Genomic DNA, 13,276 nt, shown 5'->3' on the forward strand with positions numbered 1-13,276 from the left:
CCCTTTGATAGACCCGACAACCCTCTAACAAGACCCATAGCAATGGTAGGGATGAGAGAGTCATTAAAAGCATCCGAGATATGGCCCCAGGACCATCGGGGATCAAAGCACAGCAAATCAAACTCTTACCAGGCAATCTTCTGCAAACCCTACTCAACTTATTCAACGCCATGCTGACATCTGGTCACATTCCCGTACCTTTCAAGTCGGCCAAGATTATATTCATTTCCAAACCCATAAAAGACCCCACCAACCTGACAACTACTGTCCAATCTCCCTCTTAGACACAATAGGCAAGTGCTTTGAAAAAATCTTGTCAAACCGTCTCGACTACTATAGGTAGTATAACAACCTCTTCACAGAAAAACAGTTTCACTTTCGAGCACAAAGGTCAACCCAGCACGCAATAAACATCTACGATGCAGTAAGCTCAATTCGCCAGCAAACACAGGTATCCCTGATTGCAACGAGAGACGTGCACAAGGCCTTCGACAGCCTATGGCACGATGGTCTGGTGTACAAATTAGACTTACCAGCCCAAAACTGGACCCTCAGGCCAATTAGAAATTTCCTAAAGAACAGACAAGTTACTCCCAACTTCTAGGCGAAAGCGGCAGCAGCCTTCACCAACAGCGGGAGTCCCAAGGGTCGTGCCCAAGCCCAGTCCTCTAACATTTTTGTAAATGACCTGCCCCAACCACAGTATAGGGACACCATTATCATCCAATTTGCAGACCATGTAACACGTAATAACATCTAACCCAAGCAGCCAAACATGCAACTAACCCGTAAAGCGAACGTACAACTAGCCAGGACTGCTAACTGGGAAAGAAAATGGAGGATCACCACTAACCCAGACAAGATCCAAATAAGCACTGTCGGCTGTATGGCCTACACAATCTAAAATGAGAGGGGGGGGGGGGAAGAGATAAAGATCAGGGGTGAACCCATAACCATCTCAAACCCCAACACAGTGCTTGGATACAACTTCAACAGGTTACTTAACTCCACCCAGTACGTCTCCCAGAAGACAGCGATGGCTAGGGGGTTCCCTGTCGAGGCTATTCTGCTTCAGGCAAGCCCCACCCCACATCAAGCTCCACCTGTACAGAATGATCATAAGGCCTAGCCTGGAGTACTGTTACGTCCCCCTGAACCTTACCACTCAAACCCACATGAAGACCCAACGGGTACAAAATAAAGCACTTCGCTTTGCGGAGGGCCTGTCGCTGATGGACAGGGTGAGAAACCAAATCCATGAGACTCAACATGATGCTAATGAACACTAGTCTCTGCTACCTGGCCAGAAGGCAGCTGTACCGCATTAAGTACATGTCCCAGACCCCGAAGATCCCTATGAAGCAGTAACCACCACCAGTGACTACGAGATCCATGAACCACCACACACAACCAGAAGAATTACTCTCCAACAAAAAGTAATCAGACATCCATAATCAGGCCTTCCTATAGACCTCAAATACTAAGTGATCTGCCAGACGACCCAGATGAGTGGCCCATCCCGGACCCGATCTATACCTAATGAATTAATATATAAATAAAAATTAAAAAAAAATATAAACAAAAAACCTTTGTGCTACCAGAAGTGTAACTACCCTGATGTTGCCAAGATTAATCTCCTGCAGCCAACTCCATCGGCTCTAGGGCTTCCAGACACCAGCTAGGACAAACACACTAGCCACCCAGCTAATGTACCGACAACCCAACATAACACATACCCAAACGACACACACACGTACGTCAACCCATGGTGGACAGGCCACCGAACTTTCAAATCTCTCTACACCCACATCCTCTTCCAGAATTTCATCTCTTAAAGATCCTCAAGGACGTGACCGACATTGTTAAAAACCAATTATTTCCAGTTGAAGGAATAACTGACCCCGTAACGTTATATTGAAGTAATGAAGTAGATTAGCGTTTAAGATGAATAAAGATGTTAGGCTATGCCTTAATGTCAAGCATTATGTATGATTATGTGTTTGAAGAAACAGCCTTCATGTATTCTTTGTGTATGTTGTAGATATACACATGTACATGATACACACGTTTAACCCATATAATAGTGAAAACAACAGTCTGCCATTCCTGAATGTACTAACAGGAGCTTCTCTAAGCACCAGCGTATATACTAAGCCTACCAACATAGGAGTATGCCTAAACGGTTGGATTGATTGCCCCCCTCCCCCCAAAGATACAAAGCCATTGTCCTCAACGCATATATTCGTCGAGCCCTTACCCACTGCTCTGAATGGAGCAACCCGAGTACGGAGTTTGAAATAATTCAGGTGTTGGTGAACAATGGATATAGCAACACAAACACACACTATTAGAGGACACCTGGACCGATGGTACAATCCTGAACCTAGAACAGAAACCACAACTTTATTTAATCACAATTAAATTACACTTTTAAAAGACAAAACCCAAGATGTAACAATTGTTGGCGACTTGGGATAGTACCAGACTTGCGAGACATTCACAGGGAGGCGAGAGACCTCACCTCCGGTAGTTTAAAAAAAGTTGGAAAGTTGTCCCTTATCAGATTCAAATCCGTCCATTCAACGGAAAATTGAGGACAGACAGGTATAAAAGCTCGTTACGAGAGGGGGGAAGAGTTGGACACACCCCGTCGGACGGACAGTGACAACAGTGCAGACGCTTTGAGCATCACCTTCACTCGACAGACATCACGCGACAAACACAACTAGGTGAGTACTCTGACAGCATTTGATCGTCTGAATGAACTACCAAATGAATTGTGACAGAACCAACGTTTCTGCTCCCAGTAATAAAAGAAAATCTCTTCAGTACAAGTTCCGAAAGTGATAGCGATTGGCGTCCTGCGACTAAAGCAAACAGGAAGAACCACTCCATGACCCATCTACCGACAAGCACTCCAGCTTATCAGACAATCTGCACTGCCAGTCTTCAAGGTCCACCATACTACAGGTACGTCTTCCTACGCCACTGTAGTGGACCTTGAACGAGTACCCCCAGCTCCAGATCAGAGCAAAGCCAAACCTAGGAGGATAATATATTCTGAGGCCCAAAGACGAGTCATCTGTAACGATTCTGAAAATTACAGAAAAAAATCAAGTGAGGAAATCAAGCCAGAGGATAAATTAAGAAAAATCATTGTCCTCTACAATTCCTTGCATATGACCCTAGATCATCTCGAAAAGCTGAACTATGTGGTGTCAGCAGAGATGTCTGGTAAAAACCACGAGGCAGGAAACCCGACAAGTCCTCACAGTAAGAGGACGGATCCCAGAGAAACTTTACCTTGTAATCTGGGTCGTGTTCCAACACAGGCCTTGCACCCCAGAGCCCCTAAGATGCTTCAGATGTCAGATTTGGATATCACAAAGATGGCTGCCAACCCCCAGTACGGTGTGGAGTCAGCAGCCAGCCCCACAACACAAAAACATGCCTTGATAAACAAGACAAACCACCCCGTCCAAGTAAAGTGCCCAAATTGCTCCAAAGCACATTACACCTGGAACTTTAAATGCCCTGAAAGGCTCAAAAGGCTTCAAAAGAACCCTACCACGTCAACAGTGGAGCCGAAGTTCCCACTAAAACTTATACCAGCTCCCCTGCCCACTAAAACCCCGTGGAGTCCACCAAAACCAATTCAGGTAGAGGGAGCACACGGCCCTTCACCACCGGCCATGGTGAAGGGTGTGAAGGCCTCCGTCCAGGACAAAGGGATAGCGGGGGGGACCACAAGAAAGTTGTTCAAAGCGGTCGCCCACCCATTGCATCCAGTAAGCACACTGGGGGCAATAAAGGTGAGTAACAATTCCAGTGTCAAAGTGTCCACTGAGAAGGGTCAAAAAGTAACCAGACCCAAACCTGCACATCATTAAATAGTGCTCCCATACAACCGGACGCTCTCTGGCCAATGCTCAAAACTTTGGTGACGGAATTGGTCTAAAGTCTGCTGTCGATACACGGTATCAAGCAAACTACAGAGACTGAAGACAATTGAGCACAAGCTCAAGAAATCCGCAAAACACAATATCCTCACCTTCAAGAACGCAGGGCAGGAGAGACCCCTAGAAAACAGATGGAGTCAAGGTCGTTTTTAGACGAACTGAAGTCAATTTCAGGTCCACCAAGATCAACAAATGCAATTTCCATGGCGTGTTCATCAGACTCCATGCATACCACGGTAATATCAGCAAATTCCAAGAACCTAAGAGGTCTAAAGATCCTGCAATGGAATGCACAAGGGCCGCTCACAAAATTGAAACACTTGCAATGCATAGCAGCAACCAAAGGCATAGACATCCTGATACTGCAGGAGAGCCTGCTTCAAGTCGGATTAGAACCTAAATTCTCAGGCTATCGAGGCTTTTTCCTTCCATGGATCAATGGGCTATGTAAAATGTGACCTGATCTCCAAGTCCATAACCAGCCCACCCGATTTTGGAGCAGGGACAGGTAATGGGAGTAACCATTGAGCTAAGACACGTGTAAATTTAAGTGTTTAATGTGTACAGGTCCCCCACATGCTGAAATGGATCTGTTATTTGGACACGTGACTATGTCAAACACATTCATTTGTGGTGATTTTAATGCCCATCATCGATTGGCACTGGGCTCAAACAACAAATGAGGCCGGCACTCTCATTGAACATCTACTAGACCAGCTTCCAGAAATTCGATTTCTAAACAAGGATGAACCCACCCACATCCAAGGTGGTAGATTAGACCTTATCTTCGTTTCAGCCTCCCTAAGAGATGCAGCAAAGTGGTCAGTTGAGCCCACACTCACAAGCGACCACTATGGGGTCCAAATTTATCTTTAGTTAGACCTACCCACCCCACCCCACCTCCGCCTCCATCTGAAGCCTGGAACTTTGCTTTAGCTAAACTGGGACCGATTTCAAAACCTCATTTCAGAGTGGCATAGAAACTATGATGTTCCCGAAGACAATCAGGCCGAACAAGATTTGTCAAAGCGATTCAAAGTGCAGCCAACCACTCAATCCCACTGAAAAAACAGTCCACCGGACATCATAATGATCATTGGTACTATTGCGAACGTGTCAAAGAACTCAACCATAGATTCAACAGAACAAGAAACCTATACAAAAAGCAGCCAAGTGACCGCAACAGGACCTTACTTTGTGAGGTCAAGGAACATGTGCATCAAGAGACCAGGCTAATAAAAGAAGTGGCTGGAATGGTGTTAACATCTGAATGAACACCTCAGATGTGGCAGCAAATCCACCGGGCCAAAGGAAATAAAACACCTAAAGCTCCACACCCAAAGGATCCTCAACAGGAAGCCGAAGTACTGGCAACCAAGTTTGCAGAAAGAGCAGCCAGCAATCAGCTTCCACCAGATGTATTAGCAGTACAGACAGGATTAGAAGAAAGGTGGCACAGAATCCTTGCAGCATGTGCAGAAGTCTGACACTAATGCCCTTTTCACACTGGATGAGCTCATTGCGCTAAGAAAAACTCCAAAGATACTTTCCCTGGAGACAAAATAACCTATAAAATGATTAGAAACCTCGGCCTAGAGGGAGATGCTGCATACATAAGGTTATGTAGCCTGGACTTCTCAAACTAGACCTACAGCTTTTAATAGAGCAGATATAGTGCCGATCCCAAAACCCAAAGATCCAGCTAATCCCAGGCTCATTTCTCTCCAAAGCTGTGCAGCCAAGACGGCTGACAGAATGACTCGACAGACTTTAGTGGAAAATGTCTAAACTGCAACATGATATGTATGCCTATAGAAGAGGGGTTGGCACAGTGGAATGTATTACAACTCTGTTAGCCCACTTGAATGACAGACCAGGAATGCTGATATTCCTGGACCTTTAGAAAGCCTTTGAACTGGCTAGCACCCCAGCTATTCTCTGCTGCCTTATCGACAAAGAGGTAAGAGGCAACCTGCTCTCCTGGACCAAAAACTGTCTCAGAGAAGGAAGAGTAAAACTTCATGGCACAATCTCTGAATACAAAAGACATGAAAATAGTCCACCGCAAGGAAGTATTCTCAGCCCCCTTCTCCAACTGTTTAATGGAAAGAATATCGAGGTTGAAACTCCATCACTGCAGGCTGCTAAACTACGCGGACGACTTTGTCATCATAAAAGTAAGAGATGCGGCGCGCCTTGCACCCTAATATTTAGACCATCAGTAAAGAGGCAAGACAGATTGGTATCAAACTCAACCCCTCAAAGACAAACCATGCCCATAAAAATAGCTAAGCCCAACATCCAACTCACAGTACAGGGTCAACCATTTGAATGGGTGGACACCTATTAGTATTATAATAGGTGTCCTCCGCCGGGGGAGGGAGACCCTCTCCCCTGTGGGAGGAAGACGATCTGGTGTCTACAAAGAAGCTTCGTCACTGCTGTATTTTCATCCCGTTCTCGCACTTTTAGTCAATATAGACTTATTTAATAAGTGCATATGTGACACTAATTTAGTGAACATTTTAGTTTACCTTGAAAAGCTTTATAGAAAACGCCGACCTTACCTAACCTTCTTAGTATGTTAAGATAAGCATACTATTGCTTCGTAATTACAATTATTACTTAACCTATACCTATAATTGGTTAAGTAATAATTGTAATTACGAAGCAATAAGATGCTTATCTTAACATACTAAGAAGGTTAGGTAAGGTCGGTGTTTTCTATGACGCTTTTCAAGGTAAACTAAAATATTCACAATAAATTAATTTGTAACATATGCACTTATTAAATAAGTCAATATTGACTATATGAAAGTGCGAGAATGGGTTGGTATATTGAGCGAGTACTGGTCCCATAGATTCTAACATCGCAAGTGTTGATATTCTATTGCCTCGATAGGGAAGATAGATTAGGATTTTTATATTGAGCTCAGTTAAAATATATATTACTAAATTATCCATCTATTGTATCCATTCGTTCCTATAAGTTAGAGTTGCCAGGGAATAGTTGAAGTCAGTCGTGTTCTCTACCCCCCCCCCCCTCCCCGTGATATCCTGAACTCCATGTTAACTCCTGTGACCGGTATCCTTCGTCGCTGGTCACTAGGTTGATCAAAGACGAAGGTGGTGGCGGCATTATGGAGTGTTAAGTAATTTTAAGTTTAAGTCATAAGTTTTAACAACCTGCTTTGGGTAGGTATCGATGGTGATACACCGGTGATACTTTATATTATACGTTATAGGAGTATGACTGGCGCATTAAAACCAACTTACAAATAAAATCTCCAACTTTTTCTGTAAAAACTATTTGCCCTATTCCTATTAAACTGTTCATACTCTCCAAATCCTACTTATATCTATATATATCCTTCCACCACAGTTCTTTGCCTCACACTTGATCGACAACCCCCCCCCACACACACACGGGAAGGGAGACAAACTCTGGTTGGCAAACGCAGGAGGACATTCGCAACTGGAACAAACACAGAGGATGGGGGTGGAACAGGAAGACTGGATGAAGGAAGTACTCCAGCAAATGCGGAATGAATTCAGTGAAGGACTGAGGGTAATGGGGGAGACAGTAGCCAACCTGCAAGATGATCTAAGGGCAGCAAAGGAGGAGATAAGATGCCTAAAGGAGACTCTTCCACAATACCAGGCACAAACCGTACCCCAGGGAGATGGGACCACCACAACCCAGATCTCTCTTGCTGAAATGCTTAAAAAGAGCCCTGAAGCTAGGTCTGCAGTTAAGGAAGTTGCCATGGAAGTGGCCTCCTCTCAGGAAGCAGCTAGATGTACTAGCCGGCTGATAGAGAGAAAAAGAGCAGTAGTAGTAGCAGGCATTAAAGAGCAAACAGGGACCAGACCAAAGGAGCGGAGAGACAAGGACAAAAACATGGTTAAAGAGATCCTAAAAGAGGTAAGGATGGAGGGAGCTGAACAAAATGTTGAAAAGGTTTTCAGGCTTGGAAAGTACAACAAGGACAGAGACCGAATGATAAAGGTGGTATTCATGAGCGAAATCGCGAAAGAGGAACTGTTAGAAAGGAAGAGCTGTCTAGCAGATGTAGAGAAGTTCAAAAGAGTATTCCTGCAGAGGGATATGACAAGGGAAGAGAGAAGGCAGGCAGCAGACGCGAGGAAGGAGCGCAGGGAGAGCGAAAGGAATCGGGGAGCCACAACCCCGATCCCTACAATCTCAAGAGGGAAATGGGGAACCGTCCTCAAACAGTGCAACAGCCACAGGGATTGGGGCACCACCCCCACATTCTACCCAACAGACACCCAACCTGCCCCATCCCCTGTCAGCCCCCCACTAAGTACCCACCTAGGGCACCCTCCTCCCACTCACCCCTCTCCCCAGGACCTCCCTTCTCCCACATCCCTCCTCTCTTCCACATGCCTTCCCGTGTCTCCCACCCCCAAGCCCTCCCTTCTCCCCCACCCCACCTAAGTCTTCCCCTCTCCCCTCTTCCTCACCCACCTCAACCCTCCTTTTTCCCCCACACCCCCCACCCTTTTCCCCCCCCCCAAGCCCCCCATCTCCCTATCCCCCACAGCCTCTCCTCCCCCCCATGCTTCCCCAACCCTCCCCCTCTCACTCTTCCCCCCAACCTTCTCCCCTCCCCCCTACCCTCCCCCCTCTTACCCACCCCCTTACCCTCCCCCACCACCCCCTCTCCCCACCCTCCCCCACAACCCCCCTCTCCCCACCCTCCTCCACCAGTCTCCGTGCCAGGCCCCCCAGCTCCCACTCACCCCAGATCCCAAAGGTCCCCCCCCCAGAGAAGAAGCAGAAGAGAGTCAGTTTCAGGGTGATGTACTTGAACATAGATGGGATCACAAGCAAGACAAGTGAACTAAGGGAAAGAGCACAGGAAGTTAACCCAGATGTGATCGGACTCACTGAAACAAAACTCTGGAATCATAACGAATGCCGTGTTTCCCCAGGAGTACACAGTAATAAGGAAAGAGGGAAGGTAGGGGAGGAGACGGAGTGGCCCTACTCATGAGAAAGGAATGGAGTTTTAAGGAGATGGCCATCCCGGGCTGTGAGGAGTTCAGAGACTACATGGTCCTCCCATTGTTATGGTGCCTGCTAAGAATAGTAGTAGCAGTAATATACAACCCTCCACCAAATGACAGAAGACCCAGTCAAGAGTATGAAAAAAAAACATGGCAGTTAACACTATAATTGAGAGGGCAGCCTCAGCTGCCTGTAGAAATAGATCCCACCTGCTCATCATGGGCGACTTCAATCACGGAAGGATTGACTGGGAGAACAAGGAACCGCATGGAGGCGAGGATACGTGGAGAGCCAAACTATTGGAGGTGGTGACAAACTTTTTAACCCAGCATGTCGGAGAACCCACAAGGATGAGAGGCAATGATGAACCAGCGAGAGACTACCTAGTCTTCACTCTGAACGACTCCGACATAAGAAAAATCGGTTTTGAGGACCCAGTAGGAATGAGCGACCACAGTGTACTGGTGTTTGAGTACTTGATTGAAGAAGTGTTATTGAACTCTAGGAGGGATACCAAAACCAAAAGGTTAGCATACCGAAAGGGAAACTGAGGGGATAAGAAAATTCCTAACATATATAGCATGGGAAACAGAGCTCAGGGGAAAGACGGCCCAAGATATGATGGATTACATCACACAGAAGTGCAAGGACGCAGCAAAGAAGTTTGTCCCAGTCCAAAAGGAAAACAGAAATGAAAATGAGAAACCCATGGTTTAATCAGAGATGTGGGCTAGCTAAGCAGCAAAGTAAAAGGGCATGGAGAAACTATAGGAATAACAGGACACTGGAGAGCAGAGAAAGATACCAGAATGCCAGGAATGAATATGTCAGGATGAGAAGAGAGGCAGAAAGACAATACGAAAATGACATCGCAAGCAAGGCAAAGACTGCCTAAATTGTTGCATAGCCACATCAGGAGAAAAACGGTAAAGGATCAGGTTATGAAATTAAGGATAGGGGCGGAAGGATTCACTACAAATGACAAGGAAGCGTGTGAGGAATTGAATAAGAAATTCCAGGAGGTCTTCACCTTAGAGCAAGGAGAAATTCCAGAGGTAAGTGTGGGAATAGCTAACCAGGAACCACTGGAAGAGTTTGAGATTACCAGCGGGGAAGTGAGGAAGTGTTTACTAGAGTTGGATGTGACAAAGACTATAGGCCCAGATGGAATCTCCCCTTGGGTTCTAAAGGAAGGAGCAGGAGAACTGTGCCTACCACTCTCCATAGTGTATAACAAATCACTGGCACCAGGGGAACTGCCAGATATTTGGAAAGCAGCTAACGTAGTCCCGATATACAAGAAAGGGGATAGACAGGAGGCACTGAACTACAGGCCTGTGTCCCTAACCTGCATACCATGCAAACTGATGGAGAAGATTGTGCGAAAAAAAACTAGTGGAGCATCTGGAGCGAAGGAACTTTGTAACACAGCATCAACATGGTTTCAGGGATGGCAGGTCCTGCCTCACAGGGTTACTTTAATTCTACGAACAGGCAACAAAAATAAGGCAAGAAAGAGAAGGGGGGCAGACTGCATATTTTTGGATTGTCAGAAAGCCTTTGATGATACAGTGCCACACAAGAGGCTAGTGAGAAAGTTGGAGACGCAGGCTGGAGTGAAAGGGAAGGTACTCCGGTGGATAGAGGAGTACCTAAGCAACAGGAGACAACGAGTCTGTGTGAGGGGTGAGGTCTCAGATTGGCGAGACGTTACAAGTGGAGTCCCGCAGGGGTCAGTCCTTTGACCTATACTGTTTCTGGTATATGTAAATGATCTCCCAGAGGGTATAGATTCGTTCCTCTCAATGTTTGCCGACGATGCAAAAATTATGAGGAGGATTGAAACAGAGGATGATAGTAGGAGGCTAGAAGATGACCTAGATAGACTGAGTGAATGGTCCAACAAATGGCTGTTGAAGTTCAACCCGAGTAAATGCAAAGTAATGAAACTAGGCAGTGGAAACAGGAGGCCAGACACAGGATACAGAATAGGAGATGAAGTACTTAATGAAATAGACAAAGATCTAGGAGTTGATATCACACCAAACCTGTCTCCTGAAGCCCACAAAGAGAATAACGTCTGCGGCATATGCGAGGCTGGCTAACATCAGAACGGCGTTCAGGAACCTGTGTAAGGAGTCACAGAATCTTGTACACAACATATGTAAGACCAACCCGTTCTCGCAAATTTAATAAGTCAATGTTGACTTATTAGTTGCGTGCATAGGTGACATACTAAACATAATAGTTTCCCTTGAAAAGCTTCATAGAAAACACCGACCTTACCTAACCTACTTAGTATGTTAAAATAAGCATCTTATAGCTTCGTAATTACAATTGTTACTTAACCTATTATAGGTATAGGTTAGGTAATAATGTATTCGTAATAAATTATCTTAATATACTAAGTAGGTTAGGTAAGGTCGGTGTTTTCTATGAAGCTTTTCAAGGGAAACTATTATGTTTAGTATGTCACCTATGCACGCAACTAATAAGTCAATATTGACTTATTAAATTTGCGAGAACGGGTTGGTAAGACCAATCCTGGAGTATGCGGCCCCAGCATGGAGCCTGTACCTTGTCAAGCACAAGACGAAGCTGGAAAAAGTCCAAAGGTATGCTACTAGACTAGTCCCAGAACTAAGAGGCATGAGTTATGAGGAAAGGCTGCGGGAAATGCACCTTACGACACTGGAAGACAGAAGAGTAAGGGGGGACATGATCACAACCTACAAAATCCTCAGGGGAATCGACCGGGTAAACAAGGATGAACTATTCAACACTGGAGGGACGCGAACAAGGGGACACAGGTGGAAGCCGAGTACCCAAATGAGCCACAGACACATTAGAAAGAACTTTTTCAGTGTCAGTAGTTAGTAAATGGAATGCACTAGGAAGTGATGTGGTGGAGGCTGACTCCATACACAGTTTCAAATGTAGATATGATAGAGCCCAGTAGGCTCGGGAATCTGTACACCAGTTGATTGACGGTTGAGAGGCAGGACCAAAGAGCCAGAGCTCAACCCCCCACAAGCACAATTAGGCGAGTACAATTAGGCGAGTACAATGAGGCGAGTACACCCCACACACACACCACCCCCCCCACCCACCCACCCACCACCCACACACACAGCTTGGCAGGGGAAGTAGTAGTAGGTGGAGTTGGTAGTGGGAGGGGTGGGGGTCAGCCAGGGAGGGGGCCACCAGCATGACCCTGAACTGAGAAGAGGACAATCATAATCCATGGATTACTTGAAGCCAGGGCACCATCGAGGCAGGAAAGGATGGAGATTGAGGATTTGGAGCTACAGGGGATCTTGAGACACATGAGAGCCCAGATGGCAGGGAATGAGGTGCAAGTCCAACGACGCAATGGGCCATACAACTAACAGGAAACGACCTGTCCTGGTACAGTTCACTAACGAAGAGGCAGTGGATTACATATTGCATCACAAACACTTACTCAGAGGTAGCGAAAATTACTACAACGTATATATTGACAAATTCATGACGAAGGAGGAGCAGATAGCCCACAGAGCAAGCAAACAACAATACAACTCTTCCCATTTGAGAGTAGCTACACACACCAATGCTAATCCACCCCATGCTAACCAGCTCACACCTTCTCAGGTCACTCCTTCCCCAAATCAGCCGCCCCTGCTTATCTCCCCAACACCTCCCTTGACCCCTCTGACCCCACTGCAGTCAAATTCATCCCACATTCCAAGGACCCCCTCATCACCTCAACCCCCAAAACCCGTCCAGCCCTCATCCCCTCAACCTCAAAACCCACCCAGCCCTCATCCCCTCCTCATCCCCTCTCCTTCCATGTGACCCCCCACCCTTGCGAGGGGGGGGGGGGGGGGTGGGAGGTTTCCCCCCACCCCCTCTATCCTTCCCCCTCCCAACCTCTCAACCTCTACCTGACTCCCAACCTTACGCTATCTCCCAACCCCTCTATGCCCTCCCTAATCTTCAGTCCCAGTATGCCCTTCCTACTCCAGACCTACCTACCCAGGCCCTACCCCAGACCCTCCTAGAAGCCCAGCCCCCAGTAGCCCCCCCCCCAAGCACCCCTCCTGACCTTTCACCCCCATACATCCCCCAGACCCCCCCCCCCCGGATCCTCCCCGCCTCCAGTCATCCCCCAGACACCCAGATACCCCAGATACCCCCTGCCCCCAGTCACCCCCCCAGTCACCCCCAGACACCCCCCAGAGAAAGGGAGAACTCTGGTACAAGAGTTTCCATGAAGAATCTCAAGGTTTGGTACCCAATGCTGATG

Source organism: Procambarus clarkii, chromosome 11 (assembly GCF_040958095.1).
Source record: "Procambarus clarkii isolate CNS0578487 chromosome 11, FALCON_Pclarkii_2.0, whole genome shotgun sequence".
In the NCBI taxonomy this organism is placed as follows: Eukaryota; Metazoa; Arthropoda; class Malacostraca; order Decapoda; family Cambaridae; genus Procambarus; species Procambarus clarkii.